Genomic DNA, 26,866 nt, shown 5'->3' with positions numbered 1-26,866 from the left:
GTGCACAATGGCAATATGTAATAAAGATTCTATGAAAGTTTCATTAAATTTCCATAATAAATCTTCTCTCTTGTATGAGAGAAGTTGCAGACAAGAGATGGGTACTTAAAAGCGTAACAGACGGACGGCCGGGCGTACGGACGATTACTATATACCCTCCCGCTTTTCAAGCAGAGGGTGTAATGAGTACATTGTCTGAAATTTTATAATACAAGGTCTTATAACGTGAAATGGATGTGTTACATGGGATTTCATGGCTAAGTGGTTTCTAGAGTGGGAATTTGATCCTATTGTTGTGTGTTCAAATAGAAATACAATACAATAAATATACAACAACAAAAAATGTTTAATTAAATATCATACTATACTAGATTATATTAAATCAAAGTTGATACTATTGTTTACAAAAGTTTCAAAGTTTCCACCATAGTTCATCAATGTTCCAAAGTTTTCTTTATTGAAATCAAATTGTTAATGTCTTTCCTATGGACTTTAAAAAATCAAAGTTCCATAGATTACAATAAAGAAAATTTAAGTTCTATTGCTAGTACTAAAGTGAATGAAAAATTCAAAGTTTCGAATTTGATACTGTAGTTTTTTTCAAATTTTACTATAGTACTTTTTATTAAAGTTCTAATGTTTTTTGTTACTATCTTTTTCAAAAAGATTAACCATGAGCTTTTTTAAAAAAAAGTTTTTGTTTCCTTTCTTGCACAGCTGTATATCTACATAGTTTTTATGTGAAGCACACACATTGTTTCTGACTTAATAAGTAGGCTTTGTTTTATGATTTGTTTCCGTCCGCTTTTCGAGGAAAACCCAGTGGCACAAAAACTAAATTAAATGAAATAGCTATAGCTGCTTTACTGACGACACAGCCGACTCAAGCATTTAAAAGGAAATCACCCGTTTCTTTTTATAGATACATGAACCTTTTCAATTCAAGATCAAACAACATGTATGTAATCATTTGTAGACAAGTGTTATATTTCATAGTTTCAAGTTTGTTACATGACAATCAGTTTGCTTGTTAAATACTCTTATTCTAAACAGGATTTTTAGAAAATTTAAAAGATAAAATAAGCTAGCACTAATGACATGTGGTCATAAAAATAGTTTAGGACTGTTTTTTCCCATAAATACTTTCAAGGTGTAATGTTATATTATATATATTTTACATTATTAAAACATGTAAAATAAAAGAATGAAAGAAAACATGGGAAAAATGCACAAAGAAAAAAAAATTTAAAAGGATAGATAAGACACACGTATTGTGAGACTTGAACTTACGATTATTATGTCTACAATCCAGCAATCATACCGCTACGCCATGAAATCATTGTAATCGGATGGATAAATTTAAGACAAATTGTTGAATCTGAAAATAATTTTGAAAAATTAAATACATATTTTCAACATTTTCAATATATTAAATACATATTTTCAACATTTTCAATAAACATTGACGACCAACTTTTAAAAAATTATCTAAAAGTTGTGAGGTGCAGTCATATCCATATTAAATTATTCAGAAGTTGTTTTTCTGCTTAAGGGAGGTCTTTTGCTACAGTTTTTCATTTATTTATTGATAGGGATACCTCAGCATGTACTATATTCTCCATATAAACTAAGAGATTTTTATATCTATCATATGAGGGTACTGTTAATATTTAAATATTATTTTTGTGTAATTTTTTTAAGGTATATATAAACTAACATTGTATGACAACATTATGAACAATGTATTAAAATATCGCTACTAGAGTAGGCGAATGTAACTTTCAAATGTGCAATGGCTCATTGTGACAGTATATATGTTACCATTACAGCAATGTACATTGTAATGTTATAAACCTCTTGAACATCCTGCGACGTTATGGATTTCATTTGCTTTATTGACCCTTTTTTCTTCTCATAATCGGATAAAATGCTTTTAAGACGTCATAGAGATTGATTTTTATACGTTAATGTGTAAGATTCGATCATATTCTTTAGTACCCGGCAACTATTTCGCATTTTAAAAGAATGCGGTATGCGGTAGCCTTATAAAACCACATAATTGTTTTAATGGATACACAAATTTATTAAAGTTGCATATTTCATGTAATGAAGGGAAACTGTTGAGAAGAATTTGATTTACTATAGTCATTACTTTGGAATTTCGATTAACTATAGTAACACTTTGAAACTTTCATCAACTAAAGTGAAAACTTTGAAACTTTAATAATAAATATTAAATAAGTTATTATAATTTTTTTTTGTAAGAGAAGTTCTTTTATTTTTATGCTTACTTGTATTTAACATTGCTGGAGTTCTGACTTCCGCTGAATCATAAAAAACAAAACTGAAACTTATTGATTCAAGACCTACATTTACTTCAATACCTGTTTTGTGGAAAAAAATTATAAAGAAAATCCCCGACCTACCATATGTATTTCTAAAAAGACAAGCAAAAGGTATTTTTCACTATAAAATGTTGTTGTCATTATCACACTCTTAAAATTCTCTTTTCGATATCATATAGCAACACATGTTCCCTTAAGTCAAAGAAAGCATAATTAACAGTTACTTTGACAATTAGTGATCTGGACATAATTAGTTGATTCACACTTCATCTCTATCCTTTGGTCTATTACTTAACTTTTTCTCATGATTGTATTTATGGCATATTTTTTTCATAAAGTTGTTACATGTACGCATGTCTGTTTTTTTTCTTTTGTTATTGTTTAACACCCTCCCCTTTCAAAACGTTTCACTAATAAAAGGAGGGGGCTAGAGCGCTCCAAATATTGACCAAAATTCGTCCTTTAGGGCTATAAAGCAGTGAAGAATCATTTTGGTGCTAGCACCTGATGTGAGGAGCGAATTCGGTTTGTATGGTGTCATCCGAAAATTGGTCTCCACGTCCACAACTGAATTAAAAGCCACTACGTTAGGATAAGCTCCTTGTTCTACGACTCTGAAAAAGCACGCTCTTATCACTTAACCACGCCGGTGACATGTACATGTACAGATGACATTTGTAACACGTCCATTTCATATAAGAAAACCTTTGGGAATTTTCTTTTCTGCTCCTGGCTATTAAGCAAATGAACTACCAATATAGCTATGTTGAGCAAGGGTTATTCTTCCTGAATTTTGAATTTGAATGCCCCTGAGTCAGGGGTACCATAGAGGGGATGGGTGGGCTCTACTTATATACTGAAAATGAATTAATTGATTGAAATTTGCTCATTGGTATTACTCAAACATTTTTAATAAGCAAGGATGTCTTTTCCAAAATTGTGAAATGTATGGACCAAGGGTCAGGGGTTCATGTGTGGTAGTGGCACGACCGATTATTGCTAAACAATACTGATTAGTCGAAATGCATTTTTTTGTTCTCCTACTCTGTCTATGGGTATTAAGTAACCAAAGTAAGCATGCTTAGTGTATAGTTATGAGCAATGTCTAGTTTAAAACATGAACCAAATTCAATCATTGAAAGATCTTGCACGATGATCAGGTACCCAATAAGGCCTATGGGCCTCTTGGTTTCTATGAAAACCATGGGGATGCAAAAATGATAGCATGTATCAACAAACCTCTATACATGTAGTACCTTCGCAATACTCGGATGGGATCACAAAAATCCCGATTTTTCTTCATTTAATGAGTATATTTTTCTGCCAACAATTTTTTTTTAGAAAAGTTGCTTTTTCAAGCCCAATTTCAGACTCTTTTCGGTGCTGACTTTATCAATGAAGCAGGCCCATCAGACTTTCTTTTCTCACCATGCTGTTTTGTTAATGAAAACCCCGCATGCATGTTTTACATGGAAAGTGGAACAAGGAACACAATGCGATGCTGATATTTATGGACAATAAATAATTATCAATTTTAATGAAATAATAAGAGTAAATACATGTTTATGAGCATTAAAAAAATCCAAATCCTACAGGAAAATTTTAACAGGTCTATTTTTGCTGTCACTTTAAACATTTGACCTTCTTTAACACATGAACATTTGTAACATAGTTTTCAATTTTAAATACTTGGTTTACTTATTAAGTGTTTTGCGTTTCAAAAGATGTCTTAATTCTTTTATATTTTGTTTTTAAAAATGATTCGGATTTACCCATTTTATCTATATTGAATTCAACTTGATTGAAACTTAATTCGTTAAATAAAATAAGCCTCCTGTAACAGTCTTAGTTATTGCACTCGTTGATGAATGTACAAAAAGTTTAATATAAAACGGAAAGCGATTTCCGGCGGATTATTTAAGTTTAAAAAATTTATAGTTTTGAACTTGATTCTTTATATAAATTAGCCTCCTGAATTATGTACGTACTATTTACGATGGCGAAAAAATGTAATACTTTATTTTACTTCACACATAATTCACAATCAATTCCTTGATTTTTTAGTGTTATATGACTGCGTGTAAGAAATTAAAATAGTTTATTTGTGTAGATTAGTGATTTATTTTTTCATATTCATGCATTAGTTTATAGAAATTGTAAATTTTATATTTCCTGCTTTATATTTCAAATCTTTCCACAACACAAGGAAGGAATACAACAAAGAAATTGTATTCAACTTTTAATGAACCTATCATACTTATTGCACTAGTTGAAAAGTGTCCAAAAAGATAGATAAAAACGGAAGCGATTTCAGTTGGAAAATTCAAGTTTCAAGAATTTCTACTTTTCATATGAAAGGTTAAAAATTATTTATGCATTTCCGTGATACATTTTTTTCAGAGCTTGTTATAAGAACATGCCATTATAAATCGCTTTATTATACTCCCTTCTCTTAAACTTTATTTGATTTGCATTTTATATCATTCAATATTATCTACAAATCTTTTTTTAAAGAGAATTAAAAAGATTGGATTTTGAGTGTTTATAGATCATAGTTTAGACCAAGAAAGAACAGAACTTTACTATAAATCTGAAAAGTAGATTTTTTACTTGTTTGCTTTAATTTTGTTGAATATATTTTCAAATTATTTAGGAATTATCTATCTTTTTTTTAGAAGAAGAGAAAGCATTTCTTTTCAATGTTTAATATACAGTCTCTTGTGTAACAGGTCGAGACCACTACCTTATATGGAAGGCAATTTTCAACACGTGGCGATGTCTTCGTTACGCCCGATTTCCAATCAAGTGAAAGAGTCCCAAAGCATAACAGTCTACCACGTGTTTACAATTCAATTGCTACACGTGGTTTTCGTCGGTTTACTGCACAAATTTTAACTCGTCACTGGAAAAAAAAATGTAGAGCTTCTTTATAACTTTATTCGACCGAAATTGAAAGATTATATTCTAAAGACACTGCTTCATACTCACATTTAATATTTGAGTTGTTTTAGATGTTTAACAGTTGCTTCGAATATCGATCAAACGCTTTGACTTTTGCATATACATAAAACACTTTCTGATATTATTGAGGGGTTAAATAATAATTGCACACTTTCTCCTGCTGTCTAAAAACATGGAGCTATATACTACCTGCGAAAGCTATGTACACGTATATCACGTGAAAAAACTCAATGTTTTATCGACACGATAGCACTTATATGTCTCTTTTATCAAAGGTATACTAGGCCGATAACTTGATATAAGGCTTCATAAAGCAATTTTTTTAAATGTGAGCATAAAAATGAAAGATTATGCAGCATTTTGAATATTTCTTTCACAAATTTAAAAAAAGAGGACAATTCAAGTTGCCTTTAACTTTCAACACAGCTAGGTACTTGTAGTAGCCCACAATGCATTGCAGCTCATTCAGTAGTATGTTAAGTAAGCATATTAGCTAATTTACATGCAAATTTATTCTGACATCAGAAAATCAAGTGGCCTCGAACTGTGTTAACAGAATAGGATTCATGCTTTGTTTCATTGATACTAATTTATATCAAAACACACCAAATTTCAAAGAGGCAGTGAACGTCTTCTCATTATAATAACAATTAATTATCACATCAAATTAAGAGGCCTTATTAGGCGTCCAGGTATACTTTACCTGTGTTATCTTAATGTGATTAGAAACTTCAATTTTAACTAATAATATTTAGTACTTAAGTTCAAGTTTAAAAGTTTATTTTATTCACCCAAATTAGAGTATAATTAAACATGTACCATAAATAAACTTAAGATTTGATACTTGATATATGTAATTTAAAGCACTGAACAGATATTTCTTCATAAAATATTTTTTTTTATTAAGAAAGATTTGAAAATAAAATTAAACGTCACTGCACAATATTAACATTAAATAAACGAGAGATGTTTTTAAAACACTTATGCCCCCCCCTCCCCCCCAAAATTTTAATTTTTGAAAGTCCAAAAGGGCATAACTCTGTAAAAAATGGCGCAGTCGTACCAAAAACAGAAGTTGATCTAGACAGTCATCTGATAAATCTGTATGATAAAATTTCATTTCAGTATGTGCAACCTCGGCGAAGAAAATGAACGGCAACTGCAAAAAATTGGAATTTTTCGAAGTCCAAGGGGCTTACATGTAACTCTGTCAAAAATGGCACAAGTGTACCCAAAATTCAACTTGTCCTAGATATTTATCTGATATATCTGTAAACCAAATTTCATTTCAGTTTGTGCAACGGTTGTGAAGAAAATGATCAGAAACTTAGTAGACGGACAGAGAGACCGACCGACCGACACACAGCAGCAAAGCAATATGCCTTCGCTTCTTTAAAGGGGAGGGGGGCATTATCATAATAAAATTTTGCTGTAGATTAAGAATTCCTCCTTAAATGAATACAGGTATAGTTAATTCATAGAGGTTGACTCTACCTGTACCCTTTATAGGGCCCCTTAATTGAGTGTGATACTTATATGTTTGTTTTGTCTTGAAAAATGTTGGCGGATATAAACAACCTTGCTCACATTAAAAATTCAAAATTTTGTTTTAAAAGATTTAAGGTTCAAACAAATCCCATAAATAACAGGTATATTAAATATAGGCATCCAGATGTATCAATTTGTTTTAAAGGTAATAAAGTATTTTGCTTATTTACCTTTCACACCACATTACCACACTTAATTACATCCATAGGTTATTCTTATAGACAAAACTCGTTTCATGCTTTGAGAAACCTGCTCACCTTTCTCGTGATTAGATTAACGATGGCTTAATCAAAGTCTATCTTAATTGTGTTATCTGGAATATCTGTTTTAATATCTGATTTTATTTTTTCATCTTACAATGGACTAGATCAATGAAATTCCTCTATTTTTATTGACATAACATATATACAACATTGTAAATGCTAGAGATCCCCGACTTTCAAAATACAGATGAGTAAAAATTATTATAAATTTATATATTAATAAAAAAATTAAAATATTCTTTTCATTGTTGTTGTTGCGTGATTGTTTCCGCTGAAGCTTATGGGGACAAGGCCATTATTATTAAGTTTTTTTTCTTCTTTTCTTGAAATTGTTAATTTTACTAAATTCACGAACATTCATGCGTACCAATGTTAATGAAGTGAGATTAATGGGGAAATGCATTTTTCAAATCTTAATAATAGGAATCCAGAAAAATAATTGTCCCATTATTTGTTATTTTAATTAAAATGTTTTAAATCTTTCAAAATCTACAAACTACAAACACCGAAGTATTTTTAAAAGTCACAAGCAAATATTTTTTAAGTTCATTTACTGACTTACTTATGTATTTTTGAAAAAGTACTTTTATTTGCTATCGAGCTTTAAAAATTTTTCTTATGAATCTGATGAGATGCATGAGGATACCATTTATTTAATAAGATTAATTATTTTTAAAGTATTTTCCAGCAGCGCAATTAAGTATTTATAATTAAACAAAGACATGAAATAATATTAAGGTGCATGATAATAACATATACCAATAAGCAAATATAAAGTCTAACAATCAATCATTACTGGATACCTTTATTAATAAGAGTATCACGATTTTGATTTCTTAATTTATTTTTTTAAAAAAATTTCGGTGATATAATATGATCACAGAAATGTGTTTTTGTAATATGACATTTAATATAATTATTTTACAATAAAATGATTTTAATTGCTATAATAAATTCATGTGCGCATCAAAAAAATATCCAACACTTTTTTTTATTAAAAAAGACGCTGACAGCTAAGTATTTTTTAAGTGGTAAAGATTTCCAATTAATATTATTCCATTCGGACTCAATACAATTTTGATTTGTATCAAAATAAAAGGAAACTTTTTTTAAACATAAGTTTTGAATTTCGTTTTTCCATTTTCTATATATGATATAGTCTAACTTTTTTATAAATGAAATTTTGTTTTGAACGATAAGGTTTGAAAATTATATAAGAAATATACTTTGTCTTTATACATATATATTTTTTTAATGCAAAATACAAAAAAAAATGTCTTCTTGAGTCCTTTTGAAACCATTTATTTAACACAATATCGAGCATAGTAAAATAGATTTAAAATGCCTAAATATTTTCTTTCAACCAATCATAGATATAAAATAACAATTAAATGAATAAAAAGTCAATTAAGAGCTTTGTTTGGAAATCCTAGTCAACGACAATAATACTTTAAAACTAAAATGAATATTCAAATAATTTCTTTAACATTCGTGCACAGTTTTGCATTAGTTTAGGAGCACGAGAGATAAGAGTAATGAACCTTTTTATAGTCAACAAGATAAAAAATATATACTTAATTAACCAAGATTGTTAAAAACGATAGTTAGGGAAGGCGGCTCAATTGAAACACATTAGTTGCTGGGGCTAGGTCGTGTATATTTTTAATTGACAGAATAGAACGTTCAATTCACATATACTACCTTTTTAAGATCTTAGGAGTTCCCTGTACCTAGGGTAGGGGTCCACAGAGAGAGAGAGAGAGAGTGAGAGAGAAATCCGCTTTACTGAAATGCATGGATGAACAACTGAACAAAAAACACACACGCACATACACACAGAGAGAGATAGTATAATGTCCTACCTGTTGCGGAGATGATTTTATCCATTTCAACTTTTTTTTTCAAATAAGTATTTTGATTACATGTTAACACTGCTTTAAACTGTAAAACACTAGAGAATTTTGACACCATACAAAAGTACGTAATGTTGCCAAAAAAAAAAACAATTAGTCATTTGAACAGAAAAGTACATATAGTTCTAAGCCGGCTGCTTACGAAAGGATCACGTTGGTGGTACACAACAGAATTAAAGAACCAAATTCACGACTCAAATATGTAACTGTCTACACACGAATACGAATATTGAATAAACTTCAAACATAAGTATATATCACATATCAAATCCATTCGATACAAAAGTAATCACACAAATGTGTATAGCACATTATCTGCACGCGTTCAAACTTGCTTTCTGTAACCCGGCTGTAGTAAATATGTTACTTATGCTTTCTCCGACGACAAAATATTTCAGTACTGATTTCCTGTTTTTGAGACCTAGCTGTGTCACATAATACTGAAGTGTATGGTGCACTTTTATTATGAAGAAGACAATTGACAATTTATACATATTTTTATTAAACTTCTACATTCATTGGAACATTAAATATTACATGTGTGATATGATGTTTAGTGCCCACAATATCTTGGAAGGTGAAAATTTTAAGTTAAAGATGAACAAACTGGTAACGAAATGATAATATTTGGGCTGCATCATACAATAAAATTATTTATTTTGAGGTATAAACTCAACAAAACAACAATATATGTGAAAACAGATGTCTACTTCATCAGATAGCTTTGTAATGTAGTAGAAAACAGCAAAATCAAATATTTTACTTTTATCTTATCAATGTTTTTTTGTACCTTTATACTAAATCAACTCTAAAATTGAAGTTTTTTTACGTATGTTTATAAAAGGCACCAAGTGGAAGCCCTTGTCATAGGAAATACATAGGTCAAATGTTAAAGCTCTAGCAGCAACTGTTAAAAGGTTATAGCCAACGTTAAAGTTTGTCAAATGAAGGTCAAAGTTCAAGGTCAAAATAGTTGGTATACAAAGGGAGGGGTTGTCAAATAAATTTCTCTTGTCACAAATTATTACATTTATTACAATAGGTCAAAAATTATATACAAGTGTAAAGTCAGACGTGACTCAAAAATCAAGGACTAAAGGCCAAACAAACATATCTATGGAAAGGTTTTCTAAAAATGAATGAACATGTGAGGCGAAAATAGTCCCACCACCAACATTTTACACGTTATTACAAAGGTTAAAGTAAAGTACATCCTTGACAAATGCGTAAAATACCTAGGTCAAAGATCAAGTTGGTACAAAACAAAAAAAATTGTCACAGGACTTGTAAAGTGTGAGTCCAATAGATATAAGGAATGAAAGTTCATGGGCAACGGTAAAGTATTTTTGAGGATAGAAATACGAGGGTTGTCCCGTAAAATTGTGGACAAGTTGTCTAGTGTAAAAAATATAGATCACTGCGTTCTGAAATTTTCACTATTATTTAGTACATATTTAAGTAATATACACAGTAGATTTCAGATAAATATATGCATAAATAAACAAAAATAAATGATTTTATGTCATGTATTATATCACTTTCCGGTGCATGGATTATAACGTCGAAGTGTATAAAACAGCGTAAAGTTTTACCTTTGCTGAAAATGAAGTTGGAAAAGTCCGACTTAAAATTAGGAATTTCATTGTTACACATTCTTTAGTCTCCATAAACAGGCGAAGAACCAATTGGCACCATCATGCGATCTTTTGAAGATTTGTCAGTAAGTTACGGACAATATTCTCACCATCATTTAACTAAAAGAAAATCTCATATCGGCGGTCTACTGTGACAGCGTCTTTTGCTATTACATTAGGAGTTTGTCCGTATGTTTTGTACTCCCCAGGGACTCGATCAAAATAGAATTCGCGAAGAAAACTCCTATTTCATTTGTATTCTTAATATATGGTGATATTTTTATAAACTTTTTCTTCTTTGTTCATTTCAAGTCTTTCAGGCTGTCATTACAACATGAAATTAGAACGGAACTGCTATCCGGTGCGCCGTAACGTCATAAAACGTCGCCATTTTTCGTGTATTGTGTTTACCACTTTCCCATTTCGAATGCTCGAGAAACTGCCAAAAATTAACCAAATGACTTAAAAATTTCACAAAGATTACAAAATTGATTGTTGATTTTAATGAGGATAATTTTAATCCAAATCTTATGTATTAAAAACTTTTATTTTGATTTAAACTTGTGTGTCCTTTAGTAAAATCTTGGTTTTTTTACCCCGTGCACATTCAAGCATAATAAAATCTTTATTCTTGCCTATATTTTTTCAGAAAAATTATCATGCACTTAAATATTATAAATAAACATTTACTGAAATTTTCAGCTTAGTGCGCCCATTACTTTTCGAGAAAAACGCTTTGTCTACGATTTTACTGGACAAACCTCGTATAACAAACTGATCACAAAAAGAATATTAATTTTAACCAGGCCCGGGGGTCATGAAACATACTTAGACTTAAGTCAAATTGTCAATTACCTATTTATTAATTTTGGAAATGATCATAAATTTTGCAAATAAGAACATTATAATGAATTGATATTGAAACTTATTTGAATTTTGATCTGTTTGCCTTCCATATAATTTAAGTACAAGGTGAATCTTTTGTTTGAAGTTGAAGTTGTTTGTATCAAAGTACAATGGTCACTTTTGCCTTATTTGGCCTTGTGAATTTCTGAAAAACTTAAACTGCATAATCTTAGTTTACAATGCAGTGAACAAATACCTTGATCTTTGGTAACTGCGTTTTTATAAAAAAAAAAAACCTACGTCATTTTCTGTCTAGTCAACACATTATGATGTCACGGAATGCGACGATTTCCTTATATATTCTTCAAAAGTCTACAAACCGGCCAATTTTTACAGCTATTTTCAATATTAATTATAAAGCACAACCTCTGATCTACAATATGCAACTACAAAATGATAGCACTCTTTCTGGTGAATAAGATATATTTTTTATATTAGAAAATGCACTGGTACCATTTTTTTTTACTGAAAGTACTCAATTAGACCTTTTTACCTTAAAATTTAACAACATTGAAATTTAATTTAGCTAGTTCTCCAAGAACTGGAATTTTAGGAGAAAATGTTTGATAGGAAATCAAAGCACTACGTCTATATATTTTTTTAATGCCTCAAACGGAAAAGCAAGTGTTAATCAATCATTGGTATATACGCAGGGCCATTTAATAAATATAAATAGACAAATAAATAAATAATACAGTATAAAATTATTTACCATGGGCAACATAAAGTGAAGTTATATATTAGAAAAGATAATTAAAGGACGGAGAGGCAAATAAATATGATTTTATAGAAAAGAGGAAATTTCTGTTTACCAAGATATTTGACAAACAAATAATCGAGAAAATGAAGAATCATTTTTCGTTCATGTAAAGTAAATAATGACTCTCAATAACATGAAGCTGAAGTGCAATAAACATTACAAATAAAATTATTTATCCTAAGTTTCCACGTTTAATTCGTGGATAGCTCATGAGTATGACATCGTTTTCGTATCCCAAAGTTGTGAAGTCACAATGTGTTTTGCATTAACAATTTTTAGTAAAGTAAAATGGAGTTCTATATATACAAACATAGATAATAAGAGATTACAGAGCTCACCTGAACGAATATTGTCTTTAAGTAAGGCTTAATCAAACAATTAACGGATATTCTAAAAAGTGTACATCCAAAATCTACGTAATTTTGATCTGATAGGCCTTGCAATTACTTTGAATAGACCTATCCATAAACTTCAAACTAGTCGACTATCAAGTAAATCTAATTCAAATCCAGCATCCGATGCAAAAAAAGTTTGAGAGTTTCCATCCTTTGATGCATAACTTTTGCGCAAGTTTGGTGGATACTGCAATAATAGTTTCTTGTTGATATACCTGCACTCACAATTTTTACTTGCATGATCCATTATCTGGAAAATGCATGTCGAATTCAGCATCCGAAGCAAGTCCTTAAGTGTGCATCGTTAGATGTATCATCGATGCAAGTTTGGTCAGCATACGACTCGTAGTAACTTGGAAATGAAACCTGCAAAAAAACTAACCTTTTAACTTATCCAGAAAATGTTAGTCGGATTCAGCATACCAATCAAACCTGGTAGTATGCTTCTTTATTTGTATCATCAATGCAAGTTTATTCATTAAGGTAGGATTCTTCTTATATTTCTAATATTTAAAAAATTAATGAAATTTTCACAGAATCAAGAAAACAATACCAGTAAATGATAGCATCAGTGACATTAAATTTGACCGTTTTATATTTGAGGCAAGGCCAGGTCAAGGTCATTATCTTTTTTATTTACATTAAGAATAAAAAATAACTGTTGCCAATCATGTGATACCTACTTCTATTTCAAAAGTTTAATGATTCTTCTTTTTACATATAAACATATTACTATATCATGTCTATAGCATGATATTACCAAGTTTATATAAATAAACTTAACTGGATATTGGCTAATCCGAATTTTCTCTGTTTTTCTTAATTTTTTAAGGATATTAGTAAATTTCATATGCTTCCTATATTTAACTCTTTCTTATTTTTACATATAATAAAGTAGTCTTATAAATGTACAAAATGATACAAAAAAAAAAGTTTTGATCGTTTAAAAGAGAGAAAAAAATACTTTTTATGGATTTTGGCTCAGATCTTTATTTTGATAGGAAGCGTTTAAAAGCTAATAAAGTTCTAGTTTGTTTGCAAAATCATATTTATTTGATATATTTTGAAAGTTTAGTCCTTCATTATTACATTTGAAAATTTCTCCAAGACTTTAATTGTGTAAAAATATAACTAAATTCATTGTTCTATTATAATTTTGAGAGGCAGAAAAGAAGATATATTCATACGCCACCGTTCCGCCAAAAATATAGTCCCTGCTAGTATTCAAATGTAGTTTATCGTTTCTATTTACAAGTTGTACAATTGTGATGAGGGAAGAAAAAGATGGTCTTTTAAATTCTTTGCACCTCAATTATAAGACATATAAGCAAATATAATTTGAATGTGTCATCTAGTCCGAAACCAGAGAAGAATCCTACCTGAAAGGGCTCATAGTTACTTGGGAAAATAACCTTTATCGATAACGTTAACCTATTCACTCATCCGGAAAAAGGTGAGATTCAGCAATCCGAAGAAAGTCAACAAGTGTGCACAATTAGATGTATCATCCATGCAAGTTTGCTCAGTATAGGGTTCATAGCATATGGCTCATAATTACTTGGAAATGAAAACCTGCAAAAAAACTAACCTTTTAACTCATCCAAAAAATGTAAGTCGGATTCAGCATACGAATCAAACCTGGTAGTATGCTTCTTTATTTGTATCATCCATGCAAGGTCGATCATTAAAGTGCTCATATTTACTTGGGAAAAATAACTTTATCGATAACGGTAACCTATTCACTCATCCGGAAAAAGGTTAGATTCAGGAATCCGAAGAAAGTCCACGAATGTGCACCCTAACATGTATCATCCATGCAAGGTTGCTCAGCATAGGGTTCATAGTAACTTGGAGATAAAACCTGCACCCAAAACTTTAACCTGTTCATTCATCTGGAAAATGTAACACAGATTCAGCTTCCGAAGCAAACCTGGTTGTATGCATTCTTAGATGTATCATCCATGGTCAACATAGGGCTCATAGTAACTTGAAGATGATACCTAAATGTGAACCTTCTCCAAAAACATTAACCTGGATCTTAAACCTTGACTGGTACAATGAAACACACTAGAAGCATCTTCATCGCATGTCTAATCAATATAGGGCATATAAGAAAACTTCGTTGAGGTGGGCTAAAAACTGTGTAAAACATTGATTGTGAAGTTTAAACATGAGATAAAAACAATCTCTCATGAATTGTAATGAATATGATTTTTATCCAACTCGTTGTGTTTTAAGTCCCAAAGTTTGCATTATTGTAAATGAAATTTGTAATGTTTTCACTATAGACTATAGAAAATCAAAGTTCCAGTGCTTCTTATATACAAAATTTCAAGTCCATAGTTAGTACTATATATATATATAGTAAATAAAAATTTCAAAGTGTTTACTTTGATATTGTAGTTGTCTTGGTTTTATTATACATGTAGTACTTTTAATTTGTTAGAGTTTTATTGCTTTTAGATACATGCATTTTGCTACTATCTCTTTTAAGAGACAAACCTTGTCATTTTAAAAACAATTTCCTTGTTTCTTTTCTTGCACAGCTGTACGTCTACATAGTTGTTATGTGAAGTACACACATTGTATCTGATTTGATAAGTGGGGTTTCATTTAAGGTTTGTTTCCGTCCGCTTTTTAAGGAAAACCCACACAAAACTACGTAAAATGAAATTTGTGACATTATTTGTGTAACAATTACAGCAATGTATTGTTAAAAGCCTCTTGCAAATCCCGGGACGTTATTAATTTTTTTCTTGCTTTAATGATCTTTTTCCTTCTCAAGATCAAATAAAATGCTTTACAGAAGTCTGGAGATTGCTTTTTATACCTTTATTAGTAAGCATCGTGCATATTGTTATTTCAATTATCGGCAACTATTTTGCATTTTAAAGAAATATCCTATGCTCCAGCCTTGTAATACTATTTTGTGTAAATGGATAAACCTATTAAAATCGCATATTTCTTTTAATACAGTTTTATTTTTGGTATTCCTTTAAAGGCGGACGGAAAACAAAACTTAAATAAAACCTATCTTCTCAGGTCAGAAACATAGTGTCTAGTTGACGCCAAAACTGTGTTCGAGAAACAGGAAACAGGAAAACTGTTACAAAAAGATTTTCTATGGTGAAAACTTTAGAACTTCGATTTACTGCAGTAAAATAAAAGTTTGGAAACTACGGTTAGTTATATATTGTTATTTTTTTTTTTTGAAAGGGAAGTTACTTTTTTGTTTACTTGTATTTAACACTGCTAGCTAGAGTTTTGACTTCTGCATTATTATTTAAAACAGAACTGAAACTTATTGATTCAAGACCTACATGTACTTCAATACCAGTTGTGTGAAAAAAAAAATTAGCGGAAAACCCCAGATGTGCCATATGCATTCCTCATAAAAACAAAAACAATGCATTTTCATACTCTAAAAATGCTGTTGTCATAATCACACTCTAATAGTTCTTATTGTTATCATATAGTAATACATGTTCCTTTAAGGTAGAACCTATATCGGAAAAGTCTTTTTCTCAAGATTTTCAAACTTCTCAAAATGATAAATTAGTACTTGCTTATCAATCAGATAAAAGTCCATGGTATGTTTCCGTGTTTTTTAAATCTAGTACAGTGTACAGCCTGTGAAACTTGGTATTGTACTTGCATACAGCGACTTAACATTTTCAGTTATTTTTAGGGGTACTTGTCAAGAAGAGAATATGAAAAATAAGATAACAACTCTTCAAACAGCGCCGTTTAGACTTTATTTATTGAACAATATTATAGGAATGACTCTAATTCTTGGCCAAATTATTCGATTATAACCTGGTTTGGGTCAGTTTACGCTTTATAATCCGCGAAGCGGATTATAAAAAAGCGTAAACTGACCCAAACCAGGTTATAATCGAATAATTTGGCCAAGAATTAGAGTCATTCCTTATAATTTAATTTTTAAATAATTAAACAACTGTGGATGTAAAATTGTGCTGCTTTTTAAGAGTTCAAATTTGCCGCGCAATAATACATCCCTAGTAACGGAAGTGATTTGAAACAAGGGGACGTAATAACTTAAGGGGACGTAATAACAGATCTAGCAGCCATGATGTTTGTTTACACGAGGTAAGAGCGAGCTACTGTTTGAAGTTAAAAGTACATTTATTAAATTTAGAATTTTCCATGTAATTCCATGGACTGGAAATGTGGGATTGCATAGATACAAATGAATCAGCTGGTTGTCAAGGGGGTGTGTCCCCATACCAAACCAGGTTATTACGTTTTATTCTAGTGTTCCTTTTTGGAAATCAACCAATGAGAGACTAGAATATTATCAAAATTAAATTATAAAGCAATATTTCTCAAGAATAATTTTTTTTTTCTTCAATTCACATAAAAGATAAGTCCACGTTAAAAAAAATGGCAAATGAAGTCTATTTTTAAGTCAATTTTCCAATCTACATTCGTAAGTATTTTTCAGAAGTCTTTGTCACAATGTTTTTGATCTCTAATATGATGAAAAACATCCAACTGATAACAAAAAAAGTGATTAGGATATAAACCTTTCGTCTCTAACTGGTGAGAGATAGGCTTTTTATCGATGCTAGGCGTCTTCTACCTATTCACACTTTTAAAAAAAAAAAAAAACTCAATTCCACTTATTCCCACTTGCAAATAACAATAGATGTTTTGATTTAGTAATTATGTTTTTATAGTATTTAAACTCATTACATTCCATCATAGATTTATCCATATTTTGTAAGAATGATTTACTTCAATATGATACAGGTATATGGATTTTTTAAAAATATTTTTAAAAAGTCTTATAAAAGGATATCCGCTTTAATGTATTGATTTTAAAACATAAAATAGATAGATTATTATTTTCAAAAATGGATTTAAATAGCTGAATTTTAGAAAATACAATTAATGGGATGTGCATGATGTATTTCAATTAAAAACTTCCATTTTCTTCCTTCAAATATTAAGAAAAAACTCTGATTTATAATTTTAAAAGCTAATTTACCTATCCAATATTCTAACCTGTGTTCATTAATAACTGTTTATACAGTATCTCTATGTTCATATAGTTAATTATTTATTACACAAAAATCCCTCCTATTCCTACATAAAATCTTCCCTTGTTCTACCTAATTTTCAAAAAAGTGGGAATAGGTAGAATAAACCCGATGCTAATATTCTTGATCTTTTTGCACTTACACAGGATATATTCATTAAAGACTGTTTAGGGTTACTTTCAGGTTAAAATATTTATTGAAAATTGTACTTTTAATTTCAAAGATGATATTTTACAGTAAGTAGAAAAATTGTTATCAAACACCAAGCATATGTATAAGTGACAAAAAATTATGTAAAGTAATGCACATCATTTCATTATAAATATCGCTAAAATGTACACACGACCTACAACACGTGCGTCTTTGACTTAGAAATATATCATCAATATATTACACTATTTAGTCAGCAGCTTAAGATTTCTTAGGATTTTTGCATTCCTTCAAAATTGTTACATACCATTCACATTATTAGAGTAAGTTGTATACATGGTAATTTCATTAAACAGGGTAGTCTTGGCTTTGTCAACTTAATAAAGGTTAAGTCTAGTAAATGGTAGGTGCATACAGGTCTCCCTTATTCAAGACATACATTGTCATTAAGCATTATAAACCAAAAAAGAAGATATAAATTCTTATTATTTCGGCATAATTTAAACATGAATTCTGTGAATTTCAAAATAGGTATTTTCTACCATTTCTATTGAAGCTGTACAGTACGAGGTAAAATGATATACTATTAATTTTGACGTCATAATGATCTAGCACAGGCAAACACATTCACTAGTTATGATGTCTTACGACGTAGGTTCTACGTTTAATCAAAGAAATTTAACTGACAGTAACATTTAGATTGGTGACTTGGATATGATTATTTGATTCAAACTTCATCTATAGCCTTTGGTCATATCAACGAATTTAATGGCATAAACGATAGTTATTTTGATCTGTTAAATTATTAAATGAAGAAAAACAATACAAGAGTCTTGTGAATTAAATTTGAATTTCTGTGTGATAGTTTAATTAAAAGTAGGGTTCATAAACGATCTCTATTCAATCCGAATTTTGATGACCTTGTCATGTAGAACTTTGCTTCATGATTGTATTTATGTGACATATTTTTTCTAGCAGTTATATGTACGCATGTTTGTTTTTTTTGTTTCTTTTATTGTGTTTTAATGCTCCCCTGAACATTTTATTCACAAAGGGGGGGGGGGGGTTGTAGAATGATGTTAATGTTAACCAATATTCGTCCTTTAGGATATAAAGCAGTGGGGAATCATTTGGGTTCTAGCATCTGCTGTGACAAACAAATTCGGTTTGTATGGTGTCATACATGTACGAAGGATCGGTCTCCACATCCAGCAGTAGAATTAAAACCCACAACATAAGCATGAACTCCCTGTTCTCCTACTCTAGAAAATACGTTCTAACCACTCAACCACACGGAAGACATGTACATGTACGGATGACATTTTTAACACGTCCATTGCATATTACAAGACCTCTCTTAAATTTCAGGTTATCAATCAATACACTCATCTGGTTTAACTTTGGCCTATATTTTCAAATAATTTAGATATGTATGTTTTATACCTTTTTAGGGATTTTTTATTAAACCATTTATCAACTGCTTCACTGATGTGTGAATACAAAATTTAAAAAATGGTATATTAATGTCTCATACATTTTATGAGGGCATTTTTATTTGGATCTCAAAGCCACAGTTTGGTAGCAAATCATGCGCGTTTTTATTCAAATGCACCCAAAATATCAGATAAGGTAAAAAAAAATTGAAGTGAGCAGTTTGAGTAATATGAATATTCTCTCCTCAAATATTTTCTTTATGAAAAGGGTGCATTTTCATATTGAGTTTTCACTGATTTTTATTTTCTTTGAAAGACATGGGAATGTAAGAAATGATAACATGTATCAACAAACCTTCGCGAGACCCACATGAGATCGGAGATACCAATTTTTCTTCATTTAATGATTATATTTATCTCCCAATAAAATTTGTGTAGAAAGTGGCTTTTTCAAGCCCATTTTTAGTTTCTTTTTTGGGGTTGTCTGTCAATGAAGCAGGCCTACCAGACTTTCATCTCTTACCATGATGTTTTGGTGTAGAATAGGGATTTATTGTTTTCTTTCAAATCCTACTGAAAATTTTTAACAGGTCTATTTTTGATAAAATGAGCCGTGCTGTCACTTTAAAAATTTGACCTACTCTAACACATGAACATTTGTAACATACGTTGTATGTAGTTTTCAATTTTAAATACTTGACTCCTCTTTTTAGCAAGTAATATTCTTCTTTAAAAAGTATTTATTCTTTATATCTTTTGTTTAAGCTACTTCAGAAAAAAATCTGATTCTGATTCTTCTTTTTTTATCAAAAGATAAATATAAAACGGAAAGCGATTTTCGGTGGAAAAATTAAGTTTCAAGGATTTATAGTTTTGAACTTGATTCTTTTTGATCAGCGTCCTGAATTATGTACGTACTATTTACGACGACGTAGAAAAGGCATACTTTCTTGCTTCACAATTCATTGATTGTTTAGTGATAAATGTATGCGTGTTAAATTTAAATAGTTTGTTGGTGTAGAATAAGGATTTGTTATTTCCTTCATATTTTTCCATTAATTTTAAAGAAATTGTAGATTTAACATTCCTTCTTTTATGTTTCAAATCTTTCCACAACACAAGGAAGGAATAAAATAAAGAAACTGTATTCAACTTTTCATGAACCAATCATTTTTATTGAACAAGTTGAAAGTGTCCTTAAAGATAGATAAAAACGGAAGCGATTTCAGTTGGAAAATTCAAGTTTCAAGAATTTCTAGTTTTGAGATCAAAATTAAAAAAAATATTTCTTCATTTACGTGATATGACATCTTTTCAGAACTTGTATTAAGAACATGCAATTGTTTTATTATACTCCCTTCTCTTTAATTTTATTTGATTTGCATTTTATGTCATTCAATGAATTTGAACATCATCTATAAATCCTTTTTTTAAAGAATGTAAATTGGATTTTAAGTGGTTAAAGCTCATAGATTAAGTCAAGAAAGAACAAAACCTTTCATTTTTTCTTTATAAATCTGAAAGGTTGATTTTTTCTAACTTTTACTTGTTTGCTATTATTTTTATTGAATATATCTACGAATTATTTAGGAATTATCTATCAATTTTTTTTTCAGAAAATAAAAAAGCAATTCTTTTTAATGTTTTGTTAAAAAAAAGTCTCTTGTGTAAACACAATAGGATACATGCTTTGTTTCATTGATATTAATATCTATCAAAACACACCAAATTTCAAAGAGGCAGTGAACATTTACTAATAAATATAAATTTTAATTATCACATTCAATTAAGAGGCCTTATTAGGGGTTCAGGTAGACTTTGTCTGTGTTATCTTGATGTGATTAGATACTTCAATATCAAATGATAAAATTTTGTACTCAAGTTCAAGTTTAACAGTTTATTTTATTCACCCAAATTAGAGTATTATTAAAAATGTACCATAAATAAACTTAAGATTTAATACTTGATATATGTAATTTAAAGCACTGAACAGATATTTCTTCATACAATAAATATTTTATTTTATTGAGAAAGATTTGAAAAAAAAATAAACGTCACTGCTCAATATTAACATCGAATAAACAAGAGATTTTTGTAAAATACTTATGCCCCAACTTCCCCCAAAATTTGAATTTTTTGAAAGTCCAAAAAGGCATAGCTCTGTCAAAAATGGCGCGATCCTACCAAAAACAGAAGTTGACCTAGATAGTCATCTGTTAAATCTGTATACTAAATTTCATTTCAGTATGTACAACCTCGGCGAAGAAAATGAACGGCTACTGCAAAAAATTGGAATTTTTCGAAGTCCAAGGGGCATAACACTGCCAAAAATGGCACAAGCGTACCAAAAAAAAACTTGACCTAGATATTTATCTAATATATTTGTAAACCAAATTTCATTTCAGTATGTGCAACGGTTGTGAAGAAAATGAACAGAAACTAAGTAGACCGACAGACAAACCGACCGACCGACCGACGCCATGCAGCAAAGCAATATGCCCTCCATTCTTTGAAGAGGGACATAATAATAAGAAAATTTTGCTGTAGATTAAGAATTTATCCTTAAATAAATACAGGTGTAGTTAATTCATAGAGGTAAACTCTACCTGTACCCCTTAGAGGGTCCCTTAATTGAGTGTGATAATTATATGTTTGTTTTTGGCCCGAAAAATGTCGGTGGATATAAACAACCTTGCTCACATTAAAAATTCAAAATTTTATTTTAAAAGATTTAAGGTTTAAATAAATTCCATGAAAAAGCATGTATATTAAATATAGGCATTCAGATGTATAATTTAAAAAATATTATTTTGATTATTTACCTTTTTACACCACATTACAGCAGTTAATTATCTTCCATATGTGATCCATTAGACAAAACTCAATCGTGTTCATGCTTTGAGATACCTGCACACCTTTTCCCATGATTAAATTAACAGTGACTAAATTAAGGTTTATCTTAATTATGTTTTCTTGGTTATCTGTTTTAATTTCTTATATCATTTTTTTCATCTTACAATGGACTAGATCAATGAAATTCCTCTATTTTTATTGTCATATCATGTAAACAACATTGTAAATGCTAGAGATCCCCGACTTTCAAAATACAGATGAGTAAAAATTATTATAAATTTATATATAAATAAAAAAATTAAAATATTCTTTACATTTTTGTTGTTGCGTGATTGTTTCCATTGAAGCTTATGGGGAGAAAAAATAAACAGTTTTTTAGTCATTGCCATTATTATTAAGTTTTTTTTTTCTTTTTCTTGAAATTGTTAATTTTACTAAATTCACGAACGTTCATGCGCACCAATGTTAATGAAGTGGGATTAATGGGAAAATGCATTTTTTAAAACTTGATAATAGGAATCAAGTTTGCTATTTTAACTTAACGTAGAACCTATGTCGTATGACATCATAACTAGTGAATGTGTTTAGCCTGTGCTAGATCCATTATGACGTCATAATTAATTCAATGTCATTTCCCGTACTTTTCGGCTTCAGTATAGAAATGGTAGAAAAAACTGCATTTTGAAATTCACAGAATTCAATTTAAAATCATGCTGAAATAATCTTCTTAATATTCGATTTATATTTATTTTTTAATATAATGCTTAATCACAATATATTTCTTGAATTAGAGAAACCTGTAGGCACCTTTCATTTAATAGATGTTGACCTCAATTAAGTTGACAAATCCAAGACTAAATTTTGTGATGAAATTGCCATGTATACAACAAACTGTAATAATGTAAATGGTATGTAACTATTTTGAAGGAATGCAAAAATCTTTTTTAAAAAAAAGTTGCCAACTACCGGTAAATAGTGTAATATCTTGATGAAATGTGTCTAATTCAAAGATGTACGTGTTGTAGATTGTGTGTACATTTTGTGATATCTATCATGAAATGATGTGCATTCCTTTTCATAATTATTTGTTACTTATTCATATTCTTGGAGTTTTATTTCAATTTCTCTATTAAGTATGATCTTTTAAATTAAAAGTACAATTTTTTATAAACATTTTTAAGCTGAAAGTAGCCCCGAACAGTCATTTAATAATAAAATCTGTGTAAGTGCAAAAAGGTCAAGAATATTAGTATCCGTAAATAACCTATCTCTCATTCGTTAGAGGGGAAAGGTATATATTTTAATCACTTTTTGTAATCAATTGGGTATGTTCTTTATTATATTAAAGATTGAAAACATTGTGACAAAGACTTCTGATATATATTTACAAATGTAGGGTGGAAAATTGACTGAAAATAAATACAGTTCATTTGCCTATAGTTTTGAAAATGTGGACTTATCTTTTATGTCAATTGAATAAAAAAGAATTTATTCTCGGGAAATATTGTTTAATACTGTTCAATTAATAAACAATAAAAACAACGATGTTTAAAGAAGCAATTCTGGGATTTTGTTGTCTTCTTTGCATGACAAGTACCCCTAAAATGACTGAAATTGTGAAGTCGCAGTATGTATTTATCATTCCATGTTTAACTGGCTGCACTACATTTAATAACAAGGAAACATGTCATGTGCTTTTAACTGATTGATAAGCAAGTGCTAATTTATCATTATGAAAAGTTTGAAAATCTTGTGACAAAGACTTCTCTGACATAGGTTCTACCTTAAATGTTTTAAATCTTTCAAAATCTACAAACTACAAACACCGAAATATTTATAAAGTCACACACAAATAGTTTTCAATTTCATTTACTGACCTACTTATGTTTTTTTGAAAAAGTACTTTAATTTGCTATCGAGCTTTAAAAATTTTTTTTTATGAATCTGATAAGATGCATGAAGATAAATATATTTCATCAGCTTAATTTATTTGTAAAGTATTTTGCAGCAGAGCAATTAAGTATTTATGATTTAAACAAAGAAATAAAATTATATTAATGTGCATGATAATGACATATACCAATAAGCAAATATAAAGTCTAACAATCAATCATAACTGAATACCTTTATTAATAAGAGTATCACGATTTTGATTCTTAATTTATTTTTTTTTAAATGTCGGCGATTTGATATGATCACAGAAATATTTTCTTTTGTAATATGACATTATATATAATGATTTTACAATAAAATTATTTTAATTGCTATAATAAATTCCTTTACACATTAAAAAAATTTCCAACATTTTTTTATTAAAAAAGACGCTGACAGCTTTGTATTCTTTTAGTGGCAAAGATTTCCAATTAATATTATTCCAGTCGGACTCAGTACAACTTCGATTTGTATCAAAATAAAAAGAGACATAACTTTTGTCTTTCGTTTTTTTCTATTTTCTATATATGATATAGTCTAACTTTTTTTATAAATGAAGTTTTGTTTTGAACGATAAGGTTTAAAAATTATATAAGAAGTATTTTTTGTCTTTATACATATATTTTTCAATAAAAAATACAAAAAAAAATGTCTTCTTAAGTCCCTTTGAAACCATTTATTTAACACAATATCGAGCATAGTAAAAATAAATTTAAAATACCTAAATATTTTCTTTCAACAAATCATAAATATAAAATGACCATTAAATGAATGAAAAGTCAATTAAGAGCTTTGTTTGGAAATCCTAGTCAACGACAATAATACTTTAAAATTAAAATAAATATTCAAATATTTTCTTTAACATTCGTGTACAGTTTTGCGTGAGATTTATTAGGAGAACGAGAGATTAGAGTAATGAACTTTTTTTATAGTTAACAACATAAAAAATATATACTTAACCAAGATTGTTTAAAACGATAATTAGGGAAGGCGTTTCAATTGAAACACGTAAGTTGCAGGGGCTAGGTCAAGTACAGTTTTAATTGACAGAATAGAACATTCAATTCACATATTCACATTCCCTGTACCTAGGGTAGGGTTCCAGAGAGAGAGAGATAAATCCGCTTTACTGAAATGCATGGATGAACAGCTGAACAAAACACACACACACACACACACAGAGATAGCGAGAGAGAGAGAGAGAGAGAGAGAGAGAGAGAGAGAGAGAGAGAGAGAGAGAGAGAGAGAGAGAGAGAGAGAGATAGTATAATGTCCTACCTGTTGCAGAGATGATTTTATCCTTTTCAACTTTTTTTTTCAAATACTTAAAGTAAGTATTTTGATTACGTGTTTACACTGCTTTAAACTGTAAAACACTACGGAATTTTTACACCATACGAAAGTACGTAATGTTGAACAAAAAAAAAACATTTAGTCAATTGAACAGAAAAGTACATATATTTCTAAGCCGGCTGCATACAAAAGAATCACGTAGGTCGTACACAGCAGAATTAAGGAACCAAATTCACGACTCAAATATGTAAAATGTAACTGTCTACACACGAATATGAATATTGAATAAACTTCAAACAAAAGTATTTATCACATATCAATTCCATTCGATACAATAATAATCACACAAATGTGTATAGCAAATTATCTGCACGCGTTCAAACTTGCTTTCTGTAACCCGGCTGCAATAAATGTGTTACTTATACTTTCTCCGACGACAAAATATTTCAGTACTGATTTCCTTTTTTTGAGACCTAGCTGTGTCACATAATACTGAAGTGTATGGTGCACTTTTATTATGAAAATACACATGTTTGAAGAAGACCATTGACAATTTATACAATCATATTTTCATTAAACTTCTACATTCATTGGAACATATATATTACATGTGTGATGTGATGTTTAGTGTCCAAAATATCTTGGAAGATGAAAATGTTAAGTTAAAGATGGACAAAGTGGTAAAGAAATGATAATATTTGGGCTGCATCATACAATATTTAGCTCACCTGAGCCGAAGGCTCAAGTGAGCTTTTCTGATCAAAATTTGTCCGTCGTCTGTCGTTGTCGATGTCGTCGTCGTCGTAAACTTTTCACATTTTCATCTTCTTCTCAAGAACCACTTGGCCAATTTCAACCAAACTTGGCACAAAGTACCCTTGGGTAAAGGGGTTTCAATTTTGTTCAAATAAAGGGCCGAGCCATTTTCCAAGGGGAGATAATCATGAATTTGTTAAAAATTAATGGCATTTTTAAAAAATATTCTTCTCATGAACCGCTTGGCCAGGAAATATGAAACTCGTGTGGAATCATCCTCAGGTAGTGTAGATTCAAGTTTGTTCAAATCATGACCCCTGGGGCAAGGGTGAGGCCAAAATGGCCGGCCCAAATTTTATATAGGAAAAATCTTTTAAAATCTTCTTCTCCAGAACTATTGGGCCAGGAAAGATGAAACTCATGTGAAATCATTCTCAGGTAGTGTAGATTCAAGTTTATTCAAATCATGTCCCCTGGGGCAAGGGTGGGGCCAAAATGGCCGACCCAAGTTTAACATAGATATATAGGAAAAATCTTTAAAAATCTTCTTCTGCAGAACCACTGGGCCAGGAAAGATGAAACTCATATGGAATCATCCTCAGGTAGTGTAGATTCATGTTTGTTCAAATCATGACCCCTGGGGCAAGGGTGGGGCCAAAAT

General features: G+C 29.9%; 1 long non-coding RNA gene across 1 annotated transcript; it reads right to left on the bottom strand.

The window, feature by feature from the left end:
- Nucleotides 1-1,230: 1,230 nt before the first annotated feature.
- LOC134231083 (uncharacterized) lies at nt 1,231-25,873 on the bottom strand. The gene is made up of 3 exons (XR_009984501.1): nt 25,435-25,873; nt 5,089-5,247; nt 1,231-1,378 (listed from the first exon to the last, which is right to left on the bottom strand). It is a non-coding gene; the product is annotated as an uncharacterized LOC134231083 (long non-coding RNA).
- Between the last annotated feature and the right edge of the window lie 993 nt (nt 25,874-26,866).

Source organism: Saccostrea cucullata, unplaced genomic scaffold (assembly GCF_032062105.1).
Source record: "Saccostrea cucullata isolate Sc308-1 unplaced genomic scaffold, CSIRO_AGI_Scuc_v1 ctg1350, whole genome shotgun sequence".
NCBI classification, from domain to species: domain Eukaryota; kingdom Metazoa; phylum Mollusca; class Bivalvia; order Ostreida; family Ostreidae; genus Saccostrea; species Saccostrea cuccullata.
The sequence above is the reverse complement of the archived record's forward strand: the minus strand, read 5'-3'. Positions and strand labels throughout refer to the sequence as shown.